The sequence below is a fragment of the Carassius gibelio genome, chromosome B18, assembly GCF_023724105.1.
Source record: "Carassius gibelio isolate Cgi1373 ecotype wild population from Czech Republic chromosome B18, carGib1.2-hapl.c, whole genome shotgun sequence".
Lineage (NCBI taxonomy): Eukaryota > Metazoa > Chordata > Actinopteri > Cypriniformes > Cyprinidae > Carassius > Carassius gibelio.
In genome coordinates this window covers 16675041-16694984 of record NC_068413.1, presented here as the reverse complement: position 1 = coordinate 16694984, position 19944 = coordinate 16675041, and the positions used below count along the sequence as shown (strand labels likewise).

The 19944-nt window shown below is 41.6% G+C and overlaps 1 long non-coding RNA gene and 18 other non-coding genes across 19 annotated transcripts; 8 read left to right on the top strand and 11 right to left on the bottom strand.

Moving 5' to 3' along the window:
- The first annotated feature begins 1422 nt into the window (after positions 1–1422).
- LOC127977107 (uncharacterized) lies at positions 1423–4231 on the top strand. Its single transcript, XR_008158092.1, has 3 exons — positions 1423–1491; positions 2247–2330; positions 2914–4231. It is a non-coding gene; the product is annotated as an uncharacterized LOC127977107 (long non-coding RNA).
- Positions 4232–10093: 5862 nt separating this feature from the next.
- trnay-gua (transfer RNA tyrosine (anticodon GUA)) lies at positions 10094–10180 on the top strand. Its single transcript is given in 2 exon segments — positions 10094–10130; positions 10145–10180. It is a non-coding gene; the product is annotated as a tRNA-Tyr (tRNA).
- A 1258-nt stretch (positions 10181–11438) lies between these two features.
- trnaw-cca (transfer RNA tryptophan (anticodon CCA)) lies at positions 11439–11510 on the bottom strand. Its single transcript has one exon. It is a non-coding gene; the product is annotated as a tRNA-Trp (tRNA).
- A 137-nt stretch (positions 11511–11647) lies between these two features.
- trnay-gua (transfer RNA tyrosine (anticodon GUA)) lies at positions 11648–11734 on the top strand. The gene is given in 2 exon segments: positions 11648–11684; positions 11699–11734. It is a non-coding gene; the product is annotated as a tRNA-Tyr (tRNA).
- Positions 11735–13213: 1479 nt separating this feature from the next.
- Positions 13214–13300, top strand: trnay-gua (transfer RNA tyrosine (anticodon GUA)). Its single transcript is given in 2 exon segments — positions 13214–13250; positions 13265–13300. It is a non-coding gene; the product is annotated as a tRNA-Tyr (tRNA).
- A 716-nt stretch (positions 13301–14016) lies between these two features.
- On the bottom strand, positions 14017–14103 carry trnay-gua (transfer RNA tyrosine (anticodon GUA)). Its single transcript is given in 2 exon segments — positions 14017–14052; positions 14067–14103. It is a non-coding gene; the product is annotated as a tRNA-Tyr (tRNA).
- Positions 14104–14507: 404 nt separating this feature from the next.
- On the bottom strand, positions 14508–14579 carry trnaw-cca (transfer RNA tryptophan (anticodon CCA)). Its single transcript has one exon. It is a non-coding gene; the product is annotated as a tRNA-Trp (tRNA).
- A 704-nt stretch (positions 14580–15283) lies between these two features.
- On the bottom strand, positions 15284–15355 carry trnaw-cca (transfer RNA tryptophan (anticodon CCA)). The gene has a single exon. It is a non-coding gene; the product is annotated as a tRNA-Trp (tRNA).
- Positions 15356–15493: 138 nt separating this feature from the next.
- On the top strand, positions 15494–15580 carry trnay-gua (transfer RNA tyrosine (anticodon GUA)). Its single transcript is given in 2 exon segments — positions 15494–15530; positions 15545–15580. It is a non-coding gene; the product is annotated as a tRNA-Tyr (tRNA).
- A 228-nt stretch (positions 15581–15808) lies between these two features.
- Positions 15809–15880, bottom strand: trnaw-cca (transfer RNA tryptophan (anticodon CCA)). The gene has a single exon. It is a non-coding gene; the product is annotated as a tRNA-Trp (tRNA).
- Positions 15881–16334: 454 nt separating this feature from the next.
- On the bottom strand, positions 16335–16406 carry trnaw-cca (transfer RNA tryptophan (anticodon CCA)). The gene has a single exon. It is a non-coding gene; the product is annotated as a tRNA-Trp (tRNA).
- Positions 16407–16544: 138 nt separating this feature from the next.
- On the top strand, positions 16545–16631 carry trnay-gua (transfer RNA tyrosine (anticodon GUA)). The gene is given in 2 exon segments: positions 16545–16581; positions 16596–16631. It is a non-coding gene; the product is annotated as a tRNA-Tyr (tRNA).
- A 228-nt stretch (positions 16632–16859) lies between these two features.
- trnaw-cca (transfer RNA tryptophan (anticodon CCA)) lies at positions 16860–16931 on the bottom strand. The gene has a single exon. It is a non-coding gene; the product is annotated as a tRNA-Trp (tRNA).
- Positions 16932–17382: 451 nt separating this feature from the next.
- trnaw-cca (transfer RNA tryptophan (anticodon CCA)) lies at positions 17383–17454 on the bottom strand. Its single transcript has one exon. It is a non-coding gene; the product is annotated as a tRNA-Trp (tRNA).
- A 436-nt stretch (positions 17455–17890) lies between these two features.
- On the bottom strand, positions 17891–17962 carry trnaw-cca (transfer RNA tryptophan (anticodon CCA)). The gene has a single exon. It is a non-coding gene; the product is annotated as a tRNA-Trp (tRNA).
- Positions 17963–18100: 138 nt separating this feature from the next.
- Positions 18101–18187, top strand: trnay-gua (transfer RNA tyrosine (anticodon GUA)). Its single transcript is given in 2 exon segments — positions 18101–18137; positions 18152–18187. It is a non-coding gene; the product is annotated as a tRNA-Tyr (tRNA).
- A 437-nt stretch (positions 18188–18624) lies between these two features.
- Positions 18625–18711, top strand: trnay-gua (transfer RNA tyrosine (anticodon GUA)). The gene is given in 2 exon segments: positions 18625–18661; positions 18676–18711. It is a non-coding gene; the product is annotated as a tRNA-Tyr (tRNA).
- Positions 18712–18938: 227 nt separating this feature from the next.
- On the bottom strand, positions 18939–19010 carry trnaw-cca (transfer RNA tryptophan (anticodon CCA)). The gene has a single exon. It is a non-coding gene; the product is annotated as a tRNA-Trp (tRNA).
- A 434-nt stretch (positions 19011–19444) lies between these two features.
- Positions 19445–19516, bottom strand: trnaw-cca (transfer RNA tryptophan (anticodon CCA)). The gene has a single exon. It is a non-coding gene; the product is annotated as a tRNA-Trp (tRNA).
- Between the last annotated feature and the right edge of the window lie 428 nt (positions 19517–19944).

The window sequence follows — 19944 nt, the reverse complement described above, 5'->3', positions numbered from 1 at the left end:
AAAAAAAATGTTTCTCCTCTTTAGTGCACTTCTTTCTACTTCTTTCAGTATTTTTTTCTTAAAGTCACAAAGTTTTACTTCACAATATAAAACAAATTCTCCTTATACAAAATTCCTGAAGCCGACATCTTCCACTATGGAAAGAGGCTGCAGGTCCTTCACAATCATTTCTGATGGGCGCCTTGTAATATCCACTGCTCTTGGAGAATCAGCTATTGAAAAATAATAAAAATAATTAAGTCTGGTACACATCTAGGTGAAGTTTAAATATAGAAACTAGTATCCCTTTCACCAGGGGCGTCGCACCCGTGGGGGATGTGGGGGTTTTAACACCCACACTTTTCCCGGTGAGAGGGTTCGACACCCGCACATTTTCTGCAGTTTTTCCGCAGTTTTGCACAAATCCTTACTACAGTCGTTCCTCCGTTTCTCTGGCCGCTCTGTGTCTGCGCTCGCCGCGGCTGCCTCCTCCCCCCTCCCTCTCAAACTTGACAACGGCTTTGAGTGTGATCGGCTGATGATTGGCTGTTCTGCCTTAAGTCCCGCCTCTCTTGGGGTGTTATCGGTAAGCTCGTGCTGAGGAGGCGGGAACTTATGGTTATTTACATCTCCCTTTTCCAGGTACTTTGAATGAGTGTTTATGCTTTAGAGGTTTTTAAATAAGCTTGATATGTGTTTGGGAAGATGTTCTGTTAATCGTTTTGTTGACATGTCGAGTGTTTTCTGTATTATATTTCGTTTTTTGGACTAATGCTAATTGCTATTATTGGGATATTGTTTGCATACCTGTTGAAGAACTATGAAATAAAAGTGTATATTATTTTAATGTTTTAAAACAGTAAATTGTTACATTATTTATACCACCAGAGAAAAAGCTTTGTGTGGGCATTTTTTTCTCCCCTTTTCTGATTTTGCGTTTTCTTCTCCGTTTTTCTGATTTTTTTTTTTTTCTTTTTTTTTTTTTTTTTAATGTAGGATTATTTTTTTCCCAGCCAAATGCTGCAAGCCGGAAATCCCGCACAGTGCCAGAGAACTTTAAGCCCTGCATTTTGGACCCCTCTGTCAATGTGTTCATCATTTTTATTGTTTATAAACAAACCACATCCATCCCCCACACTTTTGAAAAGCTTTCTACGCTCATGCCTTTCACAGCTAACACAAAAAGGGTAGATCGGCATGAAAATAGAGCCATACAACGCTCCTCTTTCTCTCCGCCTCTGACTGACTGCTGTTAGAAATGCGGAGATAGGTATAAACGGAGGTCGGAGCCAGCTCCAAATGGGCGGGTCAGCTCCAAATGGGTGGGACTTCAGCTCCAAGTGGGCTGTACAAACCTCCAGAGCCTTTTAATTGGTTTATTTAATGTCACAGGGTTAATGCACGCTGCGAATCCCCCCCCCCCCCCACCCCACCAAAAAAAAAAAAGAAAGAAAAAAAGACGACGTCAACTTCCCAAGGCTTTTCAGCGTCAAGAAAGAGGAATTTGAAGGGGTAAGTTTAGAGTTGTACAACGTATTACAAGTTGTGAAAAAGTGCAGTATCTTGGCGGTAGATGTTTTAGTCTTGACGTAGTTAAATCATGATTACAAGCTCATTGCATTCAAGTTTGAAAATTGGAGGACATTCATGTGCAGTTTTTACCTTCAAAGCTCATATTTACGATTATTCCGAGAGCACGTTAAGACAGCATTAGCAGCACAGATAAATTACATCTTTATTGTGTCTGTTACCCTTTTCTGCTAAATATTTCTGCAATACAAATAGGATTTACGCTGCAGATTACGGACACTGAAGACCACAAGCAAGCATTGTTACTAACGTTACGTAAAATATGCAGGCCTATGTATTATAACTGCACTGATATTTAAGCGATCAATAACTATTAATAGATTTAGTACAGTGTTCCATAAGAATGAGTCTTCGTTACAATAGTCTTTACATGAGTCTTCTCCTAACTGATAATGCTTGACTTTAACAAAGCTGGTCATTGTTTCAAAACCTGCTGTTATATTTTTAAAATGTTATCTATTTTTACGTGTAACGTTAATCCAAATAATGTAATGCAATTGAAACATTTGGTTTAATTACCAAATTCATTTTTCAATTTAATAATCATAACAGTGGATATATGAGGCTAACTGCAGTGTCCACTACCATGCATTACATATCAACAGGTGTAGAATTAATTTTGTCATTGTAGGAAACACAAACAAACAAAAACCTTATGTGTAAACTTTGTGTTACAGAAAGTTCAAGTCTGGGTGGCCAGAAGTTACATTTCAGTGACCTGGTTACCGCCTCTCTCTGCAAACCTAAAGGATCACTTTCCTGTAAACTGTTTTTTGTTCTTTCTATGCATCAAGATGTGTCATTTATTTTTTCTGAAGATTTTTGACTAATGTGTGTGTATGTGGGTCTTTGTGTGGATAAATTATGTTCATACTTTAAAGGTGGACATTTGCAACAGCGCTTGTCCCTAAAATTGCTCCAGGGGTATGGTCCGAGACTGTCCTAAATGACAAATGATGGAATGTAAATGACATTACATTCTGTAGAAGCCTCACATAAATGTGCATTGTACTTTAGTTAATGTTAACTTGTCAACAGTGAATTATTTTAGGATGTCATTGGACTGAATGTTTAGTGATTAATGACACTTCATTCCAGTAAAAATATAATCCATAGCCTTGGAGTGAAAGCAGCAGCAAAGTGTTCCAATGCTGATAAAAATCAAGCTGGTTAAAACCTCAGGTTCCTTAAATATCTGTTCTGTTTGGGGTTGGACAGATTTTGTAATGGTTTTGAAGTCTGATGCTCACCAGGCCTTCATTTATTTGATAAGAAATGCAGTAGAAAAAGTAATATTGTAAATTGTAATAATATTTTACAATAACTCTTTTCTTTTTGAGGCAGCAGTGGATCTACCCCAATCATCATTAACGGGACCCCAGTGGAGAGAGTGAGCAGCTTCAATACCTTCAAATGCCCTGCAAAGAGTAGCTGAGCGCATCTCCAGAACATCTCCCCCTTCTCTGCAAGACATCCACACCAGAAGATGTAAATCTAGGACTGTTAAGATCCTTAAAGACCCCACCCACCCTGGAAATCCACTGTTTCATCTGCTACAGTCAGACAGACGCTTCTGCAGTCTGATGGCAAAAACAGATAGGCTCAGGAGAAGTTTCTTCCCTCATGTTATCAGACTACTAAACATGGACATTAAACACACTGAACTTTATAGACTGGTTGTTTAGGGCTACCCAATAACTCTCTGCACACTGCTTTTTTGACAACCTAACTATGCAACTCATCCTCACTGCACATTGTCTACATCTCTGCACATCATCTGTGTAGCAGTTTCTATGTAGCATCTCTACAAATCATCTGTGTAGTAGTTTAATACAGTATATTGTGTATATTTTATACAGTATATTTTTTCCTGTTGTTTCATTATTTTATTTTTTTTGCACAGTCTAAAAAGAGTATGCCAGACCTACATTTCACTGCTTTTTGCATGTCATTTAACAAATAAAACTTGAATTTTTAATGGTGTGGAGTGTTACCTGTGATTGAGTTGGTGATAAAAAGGAGATGGGGAAAAGAGTGTCTTAAATTGGACTTTGGTACCAATAATATTTTCCTCTTAAGTCTTGGAATGTTTATTTTTATTATTATTAATTCTTGTATTACCATTTAGATTTTTTTTTCTTTTTTTTTTTTTTTAATTAAATGTTTATTTGTACATTTACTGCTTTTTATAATGTTGTTTCACCTAGAGCCAAGGGGGTTGTAACAATCTAAACAATATAATTTCTCCCTCAGATTTCAAATTTGCATTAAAGAAAAACATTAACATACAGTAAACATTTTATTGCTCTAAATTACTCATTCATTTTCTTGATACTGATATAATTATAAAATTTATATAATTTAATATACTTGAATGTTTGCAGCTGTCACAAAATTATATAACCTCTTGTTAATAAAATGTAAACTACAATGAAAAACAATAAATCTGTTTTTCATTAGTATCGCTACTTTATGCCCTCCTCATTCGCGGGCACCCCGGCAATGACGCAATGTGAAATTTCCGCTTAAACCCCGCCCATTTGTAAAGTCCCGCCCACTAGCGGCAAAAGTCCCTCCCACTTGGAGCTCTCCGTGAAGTCCAGCCCACTTGCGGCAAAAGCTCCTCCCACTTGGAGGTCTCCGGGCTGCAGCGATACCTACTTGGAAATGCGCGGCTGAGCGGTGCGCGCGCCTGACTGCTGAGAGCAGTGTCGAGCACGAGCAGCACTCTTGAGAGCTTGCTCTGCTCTGTGACAGCAGCAGCATTTTGACAAACACGGCCAGGTCGCAAAACGAGAGAAACTGAAACTTAAGTATCGATATTTTCCCGTTGGTATCGATCAATACCGATACCAACGTTGGTATCGATATTATCGATATAAGTATCGATCTGCCCACCTCTACTAACTAGTGACGTCTTTTGAGTACGTGCACACGACGTTTCTGGGAAGTTAGCCAAGATTTTAAAAAATGGAACTTTACCACGACGTCCTCACAACGTTGCCATAAAGTAATGTCGCGCTGACCAAATGACGACTAACTGGCAACGTCCTCACAACGTTCTGTGTTTGCTGGGATATAACATCTGAAGTAAGCATTACTTTATTACACAAAACATAAAAACGAGTCCTGTTTGACTGATCTGCTTCAAATCTAGTTATTTTAGGACAGCGGTTTGAATGTAACTCATAGAGTTGTGACGTTCGCGAACGAATCGATTCTTTTGAACGGCTCATAAACATGAACGATGGGAGCCGAGTCGCGACTGGAGAGGAGCCGTTCTTTCTATCATTCTTTTTTCCTATACGTGTTTCACACAGATTCATACAAATGAGCTCCTCCAGGAGACAGAACAGTTATAGGGGGAGGGGCGCACGCACCCAGCGCAGGCCAACCCTTTATAGCGTGATGATATTAGTTATTAGTTGTGCATGCATTTACATTGCATTTTGTGTTCATTTAAAACTTATTTTAAAATCATTAAAAATGTTCTTTTGTGATACTGTACTTGTATAGAAATGTTTCACTAAAAGCTGTTTTCCACAGACATTCATTGCAGCCCACTTTGTTATTGTTCATTGACTTGAAGGGGCTGATGTCCTATTTGCAAAGTTTACAGTAGTAATAGTATGTAGTATGTAGACATTTCCATTTTATTTATTCTAATTTTATCTACTTTAAAAAATAAAATAGTTTTCTATCAAAATGTTCTTGTGTGATAACAATGTTCTTGTGTGGAAGTGTTTGTAGTAAAAGCTGTTTTGCACAGAAATTCATTGCAGCCGGCTTTGTTTTTTATGTTTATTTGTGAGTAGGTATTGTATGAATAACATAAGTCAACGTAGTTTTACACACACACACACACACACACACACACACACACTTTGTACTAAAGGTAAATCAAAATAATGATGTCACTGTCTAAGCAGAGGGATTTGTGCAACCCTATGGAATATAGTCCACACATGAGAAATGAGGTAATAATCAATATTTCAGAATAATTCAAACTCAGATATTGGTGTGTGATATCTGAGCTTTAATTATTTGACTACAAATCTCACCTCATAATACCTCCCAGTGATTATTTCCAGGATAAACTGAGATGCTCCCAAGCTGGCTTCTTAAAACTGACTAAATATTTAAAAAGAGCCAAAAGAGCCATTCTTTTGAACGGCTCTTTGAAAGGAACGGATCGCGAAGATCCGGATCCCTTCAAAGAGCCATAAATCCCATCACTAGTAACTCATTGGTGCTCTCTGCTGGTAGGGATTAGAAAATTGGTGGATCAAACACTTCCGGTGGCTTCACTGCCTGTTGGCAGTTTAGAACGCATGAGCGATCCAGTTAAATATATAGATCAGTGGTGATGACCACTTAGCGTCACCCTCACCTGAGACAGGCAGCAGAGATATCTTATTTTATGAAGATTTCACATTCGTTGATCTTTTTTTTTTTAATCAGTGCAAATTATTTGCCCTTCTTGTCTTCAGAAAGATATGCAAATTATGTTCACTAACCTTTCACATGATTCATGCTTAACTCACATGCCATAATTAATATCACGACACAATCATGGCTAACTCGTATGTGCCCTTTATTAAAGCAGCAATTAACTTGTATTTTCATCAAATAAAAAGGTACTCATCTTTCATATTAATTAAAATTATGTTTTCTTGCTGTTAAAATAAATAAACAGTTCAGATTTGATCAGTTAAATGTCAATTTTCAACGATAAAATCAAGTTATGAGTGCTGTACAGAAACACCATTATAAGCCTGTACGGAACACCGTTTAAACCCTATCATCTTCCATACGCTTGCGGAGGTGCTTTTTTCTCCACTTTTCTCAAAACTATAAGTCCTAAAGATATCAATCAAACTGTGGACTGTATGATAGGTATTCCCCCTGAGAATGAGCACATAAACATGCTCGTCTGTCTTCCAACAACAGAGGAGTGGTTGCTTACATGCCGTGAATAGTGAAAAGTGTACGGAACATGGTAGCAGCGTGTGTACTTCTTCACTCCATCACACTGGGGGAGAATGCGGCATTGCAGTTAAGAAGTTACAGATCAGGATCCCACCACATTCACTGTCACCTCACTTGGCTTGCTACGGACGATTTTATTTTTTGTGGTTGTTTGGCTCACGTCCCCTTCCTGTTTCCCCAAGTGGCGCCCCTCCCCCGAAGATAAAAGATCTGCTCAAGCACCTCACCGAGGTGTTTTTATTTTTTGTGGTTGTTTGGCTCACGTCCCCTTCCTGTTTCCCCAAGTGGCGCCCCTCCCCCGAAGATAAAAGATCTGCTCAAGCACCTCACCGAGGTGAGCATCCGCCAGCAACAGATCATGGAGCACATGGCCTCCCGACAAGGTGAAATGGAACGTGAGCTCACTACCCTCCGCATGGCCGCTGCCCCACGAACTACCTGACCCCAAAGCCCAGGCTACACAGCTCATCCCCAAGATGACGGTGCATGATGACGTCGAGACATTCCTCCAAATGTTCGAGATGATCGCTGCACGGGAAGCGTGACCCATGGATGAGTGGGCGCGCATCGTGGTGCCGTTGCTGACGAGAGAAGCGTAATGGGCATACTTTATGCTTACCCCCGAGCGGAGCGGTTCATATGAAGAGTTGAAGAAGGAAATCTTGGGGCGGGTTGGACTGCGCCGGCCAACTCTTCCACGACTGGTCCTACAACCCACAGCGGCCGGCCCGTGCGCAAATCACTGACCTCTCACGCCTCACCCGACACTGGCTACTTGCCCCACCTTACACCAGGTAGCGGACCACGTAGTAGTGGACCGCCTTCTACAGTCCCTTCCACACCCTCTCTGGCAGGCAGCCGGCATGTGGAACCCCACCAATGTCAATGAGCTGGTGGAGGCCATCGAGCTGGCGGAGGCCACCCAACACCGGGAGGCTGGGGAGTGAGCGCTGCCCTTTCCACGAAGGGTGGTCCAGGAGCTATGCACGCTGGAAGGCACCCAGTGACCAGTAAGGAGGCTGGCAGTTCTCGGGCCACAGCATGAGCCCATGCCCACCGAAGCTCCCCACTCCCCTGGACTGGCTTGGCTGGCAGGCTGTGCCATACACGAGGAAACTCCGAAACAGGCCCCACAGGAGGAAGTGAAGATAAATGGCCAACCGGTCCTCGCCCTCCTCGATTCTGGCAGCGCGATCACCCTCGTCCTACCGTCTGTCCTTCCTCCACAACCCAAACCCAAAGCCAGACTGCCCATCACCAGCATCCAAGGCGATACCAGGTAAGTACCTGCGCGGCACGTCACTATCACCGCGCCCCCTGGCGCCTGGCTGGTAGAAGTCAGGATCGTCAAGGATCTGCCAGTTCCGGTCCTCCTCGGCAGGGATTTGACCACCTGTTTGCCTCAACAAGTGTCGGATGACCAAGAAGCCCCGACGGCGCCCCGTGCTTCTGGCCTCGGCCAGCCCCAGAGAGGGTGAGTCATCCAATCATAACCCTAACCTCTACTATGACCTCTTCCAGCAGGTGACTGGGGCTGGGGCCTTCGACAGGGAGCTGCACGAGGATGACCGCCTCAAACACTGCTGGGCCCAAGTGAGGATCGCCGATGGGAAGGAGCACAACATGCAACGTCTCACTTCGAGGTGAAAAACGGCCTGCTTTGCTGTGTTGCGCAGCAAAGGGGTGAGGAAAAAACCTTGCTGGCAGTCCTGCGGACCAAGACAGAAGCGGTGATCGAGCTGGCACATGCCCATCCCATGGCTTGCAACCTGGGGGCCCAGAACACCTTCCAGCGCATACGCGACCGCTTCCACTGGCCAGGCCTGTATGCCGAAGTCAAACGCTTCTGTCAGGCCTGTCCCACCTGTCAACGGATGTCTCCAAGCACCCCTCCCCCCAGCCCGCTGATTCCGCTGCCAATCATTGAGGTGTGTGTCTAACTCTAGATCAGAAGGTTGTGTATTCAAAACATGTTGGGGTAAAGCCGTGAGAAGGGTCTGGCTGCAGACTTGCACTTGCACTCTCAGACTTGCATTCTCAGACTTGCATTCTCAGACTTGCACTCCCAGACACTTGTGCTTCCGCTAGCGACGTCACTTGCAGTCTTTATTATTATTATTATTTTTTCTATTTATTGATAACTTTTTGTTTGAATCTTTCAACATTTTACAACAGTAGCCAGGTGGTGAAGACAAGAAAAAAGAATCTAAATTACAATGTCACTTGCAATCGCTACTTGCACTCTCCGCTACCTTGCAATCAACACAAATCATGCTTGTTGCCAATGGAGACAAGACGCTGTGGTGGTGATTAAATGATTAAAACTAAATTAGTAGGCCTACTTTTATACACAAAGTTTTTCGTTAAGCGTTTTCCTCCTGTAGAAAAAAACAAACACTTAATGTGGCATAATGTATTAGGATACGTTAAGTTCAATTAAAAGACCAAATTCGATATATAGTTATTATTTAATGTACAATAAGGCAAGCAGATGGCTATGAACACAATGCGAACACTTAATGTGGCCTAATAACAGACTAAGATGATAAAGACAATTCAGTAGGCATAGCCTATATGTCTTGTTGTTGACTCAAAGTATATACAGACCAGCAAATATGAACGTGCATTATGAAATGCATTAAGTGATTTTAGAAGGATCAGCTCCGTACAGGCAAGCAGACGAGTACAGAACGCAGTGTGTTAAATTGTACATTAAACGTTTTCCTCCTATAGAAAATCATAATAAATAAAACACATAATGTAGCTTAATGGACAAAGACAGTGATATAAACAAGTTGTAGACAGTTTATTCTATATGGAAAAATGCTTAACGCGAAACTTTGCGCGTTGCGTTTATTCACCACCACAGCTTCTTGTCTCCATTGGCAACAAGCAGGATTTGTGTCGATTGCAAGTGTCGCAGGTAGCAGGGAGTGAAAGTAGCGATTGCAAGTGACATTGTAATTTAGTTTATTTTTTTCTTGTCTTCGCCACCTGGCTACTGTTATAAAATGTTGGGAAATTCAAACAAAACGTAAAAAAAAGACTGCAAGTGACGTCACTAACGGAAGTGCAAGTGTCTGAGAGTGCAAGTCTGAGAGTGCAAGTTCAAGTCTGCAGCCAGACCCTCTTGAAAGCCGTCTTTTCTTGACATCAAAAGTACGAAGTCAAGCATGTTGTTTAAACAAGAAGCCTCTAACCATGAATTTCACAAAAGCAGCATTTGTCATATTAGAGGCTTCTTTTTTACATGCTTCAATAATTATGAAAACAAAGCTGGATGAAAACACTTGACGTTGGACTTCGTACTTTTAATGTAAAGAAGAGATGGCTTGACCCCTACATGATTTGAACATGCAACCTTTTGATCTGGAGTCAGACGTGCTACCGTTGACAAACCAGGTCTTATAAAAGAGGATGTTGCTTCCTGTGCATGGCCCTTGATGCATTCACCCCAATAAGGAGCCTATTTTTCCCAATTACCTACGGATGTCTGAATTTCTTGGAAACTTTTCATGCCTTACGATTATTCGATCCTTCGATAGCTCAGCTGGTAGAGCGGAGGACTGTAGATGAGTTGTTGGGTATCCTTAGGTCGCTGGTTCAATTCCGGCTCGAAGGAGTGTAATTTTAAATTCAGAACGAATGTTTTCAAATTTCGTTTAGACTTCGTATTGGCAGTTAAAAAAGCCAATGGGTCAAGATCCAAATATATCACCTTACAGAGTGTAAGGAGCGTTTGTCATATTAGAGGCTTCTTTTTTACACGCTTCAATAATTATGAAAACAAAGCTGGATGAAAACACTTGATGTTGGACTTCATACTTTTAATGTAAAGAAGAGATGGCTTGACCCCGGCGTGATTTGAACCTTCTGATCTGGAGTCAGACGCACTACCGTTGCGCCACGAGGTCTTAAAAAATAGCTTGTTGCTTCCTTCACATGGCCCTTGATGATTCGCCCCAATAAGGAGCCTACTTTTCCCAATAACCTCAAGAGGTACGGATGTCTGAGTTTCTTGGCAACTTTTCGTGCCTTAAGACTTTCGCATCCTTCGATAGCTCAGTTGGTAGAGCGAAGGACTGTAGATGAGTTGTTGGGTATCCTTAGGTTGCTGGTTTGATTCATGTTCGAAGGAGTGTGATTTTAAATTCAGAGCAAATATTTTCACATTTCCTTTAGACTTCGTATTGGCAGTTAAAAAAGCCAATGGGTCAAGATCCAAATATATCACTTTACAGAGTGGAAGGAGCGTTTGTAATATTAGAGGCTTCTTTTTTACACGCTTCAATAATTATGAAAATAAAGCTGGATGTAAACACTTGACGTTGGACTTCATACTTTTAATGTAAAGAAGAGATGGCTTGACCCCGAAGTGATTTGAACACGCAACATTCTGATCTGGAGTCAGACGCACTACCGTTGGGCCACGAGGTATTAAAAAATAGCTTGTTGCTTCCTTCACATGGCCCTTGATGATTCGCCCCGACAAGGAGCCTACTTTTCCCAATAACCTCATGAGGTACGGATGTCTGAGTTTCTTGGCAACTTTTCGTGCCTTACGATCTTCCCATGCTTCGATAGCTCAGCTGGTAGAGCGAAAGACTGTAGATTAGTTGTTGGGTGTCGCTGGTTCGATTCCGGTTCGAAGTAGTGTGATTTTAAATTCAGAGCAAATATTTTCACATGTCCTTTAGACTTCGTATTGGCAGTTAAAAAAGCCAATGGGTCAAGATCCAAATATATCACTTTACAGAGTGGAAGGAGCGTTTGTAATATTAGAGGCTTCTTTTTTACATGCTTCGATAATTATGAAAACAAAGCTGGATGAAAACACTTGACGTTGGACTTCATACTTTTAATGTAAAGAAGAGATGGCTTGACCCCGACGTGATTTGAACACGCAACCTCCTGATCTGGAGTCAGACGCGCTACCGTTGCGCCACGAGGTCTTAAAAAACAGGTTACTGCTTCCTTTACATGGCCGTTGATGCATTCACCACAAAAAGGAGCCTATTTTTCCCAATAACCTCAAGAGGTACCGATGTCTGAATATCTTGAGATCTTCTGGTGCCTCATACCTTTACATCCTTCGATAGCTCAGCTGGTAGAGCGGAGGACTGTAGATGAGTTGTTGGATATCCTTAGGTCGCTGGTTCAATTCCGGCTCGAAGGAGTGTGATTTTAAAGTCAGAGCAAATATTTTCACATTTCGTTTAGACTTCGTATTGGCAGTTAAAAAAAGCCAATGGGTCAAGATCCAAATATATCACTTTACAGAGTGGAAGGAGCGTTTGTGATATTAGAGGCTTCTTTTTTACACGCTCCAATAATTATGAAAACAAAGCTGGATGAAAACACTTGAGGTTGGAATTCATACTTTTAATGTAAAGAAAAGATGGCTTGACCCCGGCGTTATTTGAACCTTCTGATCTGGAGTCAGACGCACTACCGTTGCACCACGAGGTCTTAAAAAATAGCTTGTTGCTTCCTTCACATGGCCCTGGATGATTCGCCCCAATAAGGAGCCTACTTTTCCCAATAACCTCAAGAGGTACGGATGTCTGAGTTTCTTGGCAACTTTTCGTGCCTTACTACTTTCGCATCGTTCGATAGCTCAGTTGGTAGAGTGAAGGACTGTAGATGAGTTGTTGGGTATCCTTAGGTTGCTGGTTCGATTCCTGTTCGAAGAAGTGTGATTTTAAATTCAGAGCAAATATTTTCACATTTCCTTTAGAATTCGTATTGGCAGTTAAAAAAGCCAATGGGTCAAGATCCAAATATATCACTTTACAGAGTGGAAGGAGCGTTTGTAATATTAGAGGCTTCTTTTTTACACGCTTCAATAATTATGAAAATAAAGCTGGATGTAAACACTTGACGTTGGACTTCATACTTTTAATGTAAAGAAGAGATGGCTTGACCCCGACGTGATTTGAACATGCAGCCTTCTCATCTGGAATCAGACGCACTACCGTTGCGCCACGAGGTCTTAAAAAACAGGTTATTGCTTCCTTTGCATGGCTGTTGATGCATTCACCACAAAAAGGAGCCTATTTTTCCCAATAAGCTCGAGAGGTACGGATGTCTGATTTTCTTGGAAACTTTTCGTGCCTTATGCTTTTTCCATCCTTCGATAGCTCAGCTGGTAGAGCGGAGGACTGTAGATGAGTTGTTGGGTATCCTTAGGTCGCTGGTTCAATTCTGGCTCAAAGGAGTGTGATTTTAAATTCAGATCAAATATTTTCACATTTCCTTTAGACTTCATATTGGCAGTTAAAAAAAGTCAATGGGTAAAGATCCAAATATATCACTTTACAGAGTGGAAGGAGTGTTTGTCATATTAGAGGCTTCTTTTTTACAAGCTTCAATAATTATGAAAACAAAGCTGGATGAAAACACTTGACGTTGGACTTCATACTTTTAATGTAAAGAAGAGATGGCTTGACCCCAACGTGATTTGAACACGCAACCTTCTGATCTGGAGTCAGACGCGCTACCGTTGCGTCACAAGGACTTAAAAAGCAGGTTATTGCTTCCTTTGCATGGCCGTTGATGCATTCACCCCAATAAGGAGCCTACTTTTCCCAATAACCTCAAGAGGTACGGATGTCTGATTTTCTTGGAAACTTTTCGTGCCTTACAATTTTTCCATCCTTCGATAGCTCAGCTGGTAGAGCGAAGGACTGTAGATGAGTTGTTGGGTATCCTTAGGTCGCTGGTTCAATTCCGGCTCGAAGGAGTGTGATTTTAAATTCAGATCAAATATTTTCACATTTCCTTTAGATTTCGTATTGGCAGTTAAAAAAAGCCAATGGGTCAAGATCCAAATATATCACTTTACAGAGGTGGAAGGAGTGTTTGTCATATTAGAGGCTTCTTTTTTACAAGCTTCAATAATTATGAAAACAAAGCTGGATGAAAACACTTGACGTTGGACTTCATACTTTTAATATAAAGAAGAGATGGCTTGACCCCAACGTGATTTGAACACGCAACCTTCTGATCTGGAGTCAGATGCGGTACCGTTGCGTCACAAGGACTTAAAAAGCAGGTTATTGCTTCCTTTGCATGGCCGTTGATGCATTCACCCCAATAAGGAGCCTACTTTTCCCAATAACCTCAAGAGGAACGGTTGTCTGATTTTCTTGGAAACTTTTCGTGCCTTACGATTTTTCCATCCTTCGATAGCTCAGCTGGTAGAGCGAAGGATTGTAGATGAGTTGTTGGGTATCCTTAGGTCGCTGGTTCGATTGCGGCTCGAAGGAGTGTGATTTTAAATTCAGATCAAATATTTTCACATTTTGAAGCTTGTAAAAAAGAAGCCTCTAATATGACAAACACTCCTTCCACTCTGTAAAGTGATATATTTGGATCTTTACCCATTGGCTTTTTTTAACTGCCAATATGAAGTCTAAAGGAAATGTGAAAATATTTGATCTGAATTTAAAATCACACTCCTTCGAGCCGGAATTGAACCAGCGACCTAAGGATACCCAACAACTCATCTACAGTCCTCCGCTCTACCAGCTGAGCTATCGAAGGATGTAACGCATAAGGCACCAGAAGGTGTCAAGAAATTCAGACATCCGTACCTCTCGAGGTTATTGGTAAAAATAGGCTCCTTTTTCATTGGCCTTATGCGATACATCCTTCGATAGCTCAGCTGGTAGAGCGAAGGACTGAAGATGAGTTGTTGGGTATCCTTAGGTCGCTGGTTTGATTGCGGCTCCAAGGAGTGTGATTTTAAATTCAGAGCAAATATTTTCACATTTCCTTTAGACCTCGTATTGGCAGTTAAAAAAGCCAATGGGTCAAGATCCAAATATATCACCTTACAGAGTGGAAGGAGCGTTTGTCATATTAGAGGCTTCTTTTTTACACGCTTCAATAATTATGAAAACACTTGACGTTGGACTTCATACGTTTAATGTAAAGAAGAGACGGCTTGACCCCGACGTGATTTGAACACGCAACCTTCTGATCTGGAGTCAGACGCGCTACCATTGCGCCATGAGGTCTTAAAAAACAGGTTATAGCTTCCTTTGCATGGCCGTTGACGCATTCACCACAAAAAGGAGCCTATTTTTCCCAATAACCTCGAGAGGTACGGATGTCTGAATTTCTTGACACCTTCTAGTGCCTTATGATGAAAATGCTTGACTCTGGACTTCATACTTTTAATGTAAAGGAGAGATGGCTTGTCCCCGACGTGATTTGAACACGCAACCTTCTATTCTGGAGTCAGACGCGCTACCGTTGCGCCACGAGGTCTTAAAAAACAGGTTATTGCTTCCTTTGCATTGCCGTTGACGAATTCACCAGAAAAAGGAGCCTATTTTTCCCAATAACCTCGAGAGGTACGGATGTCTGAATTTCTTGACACCTTCTGGTGCCTTATGCGTTACATCCTTCGATAGCTCAGCTGGTAGAGCGGAGGACTGTAGATGAGTTGTTGGGTATCCTTAGGTCGCTGGTTCAATTCTGGCTCGAAGGAGTGTGATTTTAAATTCAGATCAAATATTTTCACATTTCCTTTAGACTTCATATTGGCAGTTAAAAAAAGCCAATGGGTCAAGATCCAAATATATCACTTTACAGAGTGGAAGGAGTGTTTGTCATATTAGAGGCTTCTTTTTTACAAGCTTCAATAATTATGAAAACAAAGCTGGATGAAAACACTTGACGTTGGACTTCATACGTTTAATGTAAAGAAGAGACGGCTTGAACCCGACGTGATTTGAACACGCAACCTTCTGATCTGGAGTCAGACGCGCTACCGTTGCGCCACGAGGTCTTAAAAAACAGGTTATTGCTTCCTTTGCATGGCCGTTGATGCATTCACCCCAATAAGGAGCCTACTCTTCCCAATAACCTCAAGAGGTACGGATGTCTGATTTTCTTGGAAACTTTTCGTGCCTTACAATTTTTCCATCCTTCGATAGCTCAGCTGGTAGAGCGAAGGACTGTAGATGAGTTGTTGAGTATCCTTAGGTCGCTGGTTCAATTCCGGCTCGAAGGAGTGTGTTTTTAAATTCAGATCAAATATTTTCACATTTCCTTTAGACTTCGTATTGGCAGTTAAAAAAAGCCAATGGGTCAAGATCCAAGTATATCACTTTACAGAGTGGAAGGAGTGTTTGTCATATTAGAGGCTTCTTTTTTACAAGCTTCAATAATTATGAAAACAAAGCTGGATGAAAACACTTGACGTTGGACTTCATACTTTTAATGTAAAGAAGAGACGGCTTGACCCCGACGTGATTTGAACACGCAACCTTCTGATCTGGGGTCAGCCGCGCTACCGTTGCGCCACGAGGTCTTAAAAAACAGGTTATTGCTTCCTTTGCATGGCTGTTGACGCATTCACCACAAAAATGGAGCCTATTTTTCTCAATAACCTCGAGAGGTACGGATGTCTGATTTTCTTGGAAACTTTTCGTGCCTTACGCTTTTTCCATCCTTCGATAGCTCAGCTGGTAGAGCGGAGGACTGTAGATGAGTTGTTGGGTATCCTTAGTTCGCTGGTTCAATTCCGGCTCGAAGGAGTGTGATTTTAAATTCAGATCAAATATTTTCACATTTCCTTTAGACTTCGTATTGGCAGTTAAAAAAAGCCAATGGATCAAGATCCAAATATATCACTTTACAGAGTGGAAGGAGTGTTTGTCATATTAGAGGCTTCTTTTTTACAAGCTTCAATAATTATGAAAACAAAGCTGGATGAAAACACTTGACGTTGGACTTCATACTTTTAATGTAAAGAAGAGATGGCTTGACCCCAACGTGATTTGAACACGCAACCTTCTGATCTGGAGTCAGACGCGCTACCGTTGCGTCACAAGGTCTTAAAAAGCAGGTTATTGCTTCCTTTGCATGGCCGTTGATGCATTCACCCCAATAAGGAGCCTACTTTTCCCAATAACCTCAAGAGGTACGGATGTCTGATTTTCTTGGAAACTTTTCGTGCCTTACGCTTTTTCCATCCTTCGATAGCTCAGCTGGTAGAGCGGAGGACTGTAGATGAGTTGTTGGGTATCCTTAGGTCGCTGGTTCAATTCCGGCTCGAAGGAGTGTGATTTTAAATTCAGATCAAATATTTTCACATTTCCTTTAGACTTCGTATTGGCAGTTAAAAAAAGCCAATGGGTCAAGATTCAAATATATCACTTTACAGAGTGGAAGGAGTGTTTGTCATATTAGAGGCTTCTTTTTTACAAGCTTCAATAATTATGAAAACAAAGCTGGATGAAAACACTTGACATTGGACTTCATACTTTTAATGTAAAGAAGAGATGGCTTGACCCCAACGTGATTTGAACACGCAACCTTCTGATCTGGAGTCAGACGCGCTACCGTTGCGTCACAAGGTCTTAAAAAGCAGGTTATTGCTTCCTTTGCATGGCCGTTGATGCATTCACCCCAATAAGGAGCCTACTTTTCCCAATAACCTCGAGAGGTACGTATGTCTGAATTTCTTGACACCTTCTGGTGCCTTATGCGTTACATCCTTCGATAGCTCAGCTGGTAGAGCGGAGGACTGTAGATGAGTTGTTGGGTATCCTTACGTGGCTGGTTCAATTCCGGCTCGAATGAGTCTGATTTTAAATTCAGATCAAATATTTTCACATTTCCTTTAGACTTCATATTGGCAGTTAAAAAAAGCCAATGGGTCAAGATCCAAATATATCATTTTACAGAGTGGAAGGAGTGTTTGTCATATTAGAGGCTTCTTTTTTACAAGCTTCAATAATTATGAAAACAAAGCTGGATGAAAACACTTGACGTTGGACTTCATTCTTTTAATGTAAAGAAGAGATGGCTTGACCCCAACGTGATTTGAACACGCAACCTTCTGATCTGGAGTCAGACGCGCTACCGTTGCGTCACAAGGTCTTAAAAAGCAGGTTATTGCTTCCTTTGCATGGCCGTTGATGCATTCACCCCAATAAGGAGCCTACTTTTCCCAATAACCTCAAGAGGTACGGATGTCTGATTTTCTTGGAAACTTTTCGTGCCTTACGATTTTTCCATCCTTCTATAGCTCAGCTGGTAGAGTGAAGGACTGAAGATGAGTTGTTGGGTATCCTTAGGTCGCTGGTTCGATTGCGGCTCCAAGGAGTGTGATTTTAAATTCAGAGCAAATATTTTCACATTTCCTTTAGACCTCGTATTGGCAGTTAAAAAAGCCAATGGGTCAAGATCCAAATATATCACTTTACAGAGTGGAAGGAGCGTTTGTCATATTAGAGGCTTCTTTTCCACACGCTTCAATAATTATGAAAACACTTGACGTTGGACTTCATACGTTTAATGTAAAGAAGAGACGGCTTGACCCCGACGTCATTTGAACACGCAACCTTCTGATCTGGAGTCAGACGCGCTACCGTTGCGCCACGAGGTCTTAAAAAACATATTATTGCTTCCTTTGCATGGCCGTTGATGCATTCACCCCAATAAGGAGCCAACTTTTCCCAATAACCTCAAGAGGTACGGATGTCTGATTTTCTTGGAAACTTTTTGTGCCTTACGCTTTTTCCATCCTTCGATAGCTCAGCTGGTAGAGCGGAGGACTGTAGATGAGTTGTTGGGTATCCTTAGGTCGCTGGTTCAATTCCGGCTTGAAGGAGTGTGATTTTGAATTCAGATCAAATATTTTCACATTTCCTTTAGACTTCGTATTGGCAGTTAAAAAAAGCCAATGGGTCAAGATCCAAATATATCACTTTACAGAGTGGAAGGAGTGTTTGTCATAATAGAGGCTTCTTTTTTACAAGCTTCAATAATTATGAAAACAAAGCTGGATGAAAACACTTGACGTTGGACTTCATACTTTTAATGTAAAGAAGAGACGGCTTGACCCCAACGTGATTTGAACACGCAACCTTCTGATCTGGAGTCAGACGCGCTACCGTTGCGTCACAAGGACTTAAAAAGCAGGTTATTGCTTCCTTTGCATGGCCGTTGATGCATTCACCCCAATAAGGAGCCTACTTTTCCCAATAACCTCAAGAGGTACGGATGTCTGATTTTCTTGGAAGCTTTTCGTGCCTTACAATTTTCCATCCTTCGATAGCTTAGCTGGTAGAGCGAAGGACTGTAGATGAGTTGTTGGGTATCCTTAGGTCGCTGGTTCAATTCCGGCTCGAAGGAGTGTGATTTTAAATTTAGATCAAATATTTTCACATTTCCTTTAGACTTCGTATTGGCAGTTCAAAAAAGCCAATGGGTCAAGATCCAAATATATAACTTTACAGAGTGGAAGTAGTGTTTGTCATATTAGAGGCTTCTTTTTTACAGCTTCAATAATTATGAAAACGAAGCTGGATGAAAACGCTTGACGTTGGACTTCATACTTTTAATGTAAAGAAGAGATGGCTTGACCCCGACGTGATTTGAACACGCAACCTTCTGATCTGGAGTCAGACGCGCTACCATTGCGCCACGAGGTCTTAAAAAACAGGTTATTGCTTCCTTTGCATGGTCGTTGACGCATTCACCACAAAAATGAGCCTATTTTTCCCAATAACCTCGAGAGGTACGGATGTCTGAATTTCTTGACACCTTCTGGTGCCTTATGCGTTACATCCTTCGATAGCTCAGCTGGTAGAGCGGAGGACTGTAGATGAGTTGTTGGGTATCCTTAGATCGCTGGTTCGATTGCGCCTCCAAGGAGAGTGATTTTAAATTCAGAGCAAATATTTTCACATTTCCTATAGACCTCGTATTGGCAGTTAAAAAAGCCAATGGGTCAAGATCCAAATATATCACCTTACAGAGTGGAAAGAGCGTTTGTCATATTAGAGGCTTCTTTTTTACAAGCTACAATAATTATGAAAACACTTGACGTTGGACTTCATACTTTTAATTTAAAGAAGAGACGGCTTGACCCCGACGTGATTTGAACACGCAACCTTCTGATCTGGAGTCAGACGCGCTACCGTTGCGCCACGAGGTCTTAAAAAACAGGTTATTGCTTCCTTTGCATGGCCGTTGACGCATTCACCACAAAAATGGAGCCTATTTTTCTCAATAACCTCGAGAGGTACGGATGTCTGATTTTCTTGGAAACTTTTCGTGCCTTACGCTTTTTCCGTCCTTCAATAGCTCAGCTGGTAGAGCGGAGGACTGTAGATGAGTTGTTGGGTATCCTTAGGTCGCTGGTTCAATTCCGGCTCGAAGGAGTGTGGTTTTAAATTCAGATCAAATATTTTCGAATTTCCTTTAGACTTCGTATTGGCAGTTAAAAAAAGCCAATGGGTCAAGATCCAAATATATCACTTTACAGAGTGGAAGGAGTGTTTGTCATGTTAGAGGCTTCTTTTTTACAAGCTTCAATAATTATGAAAACAAAGCTGGATGAAAACACTTGACGTTGGACTTCAT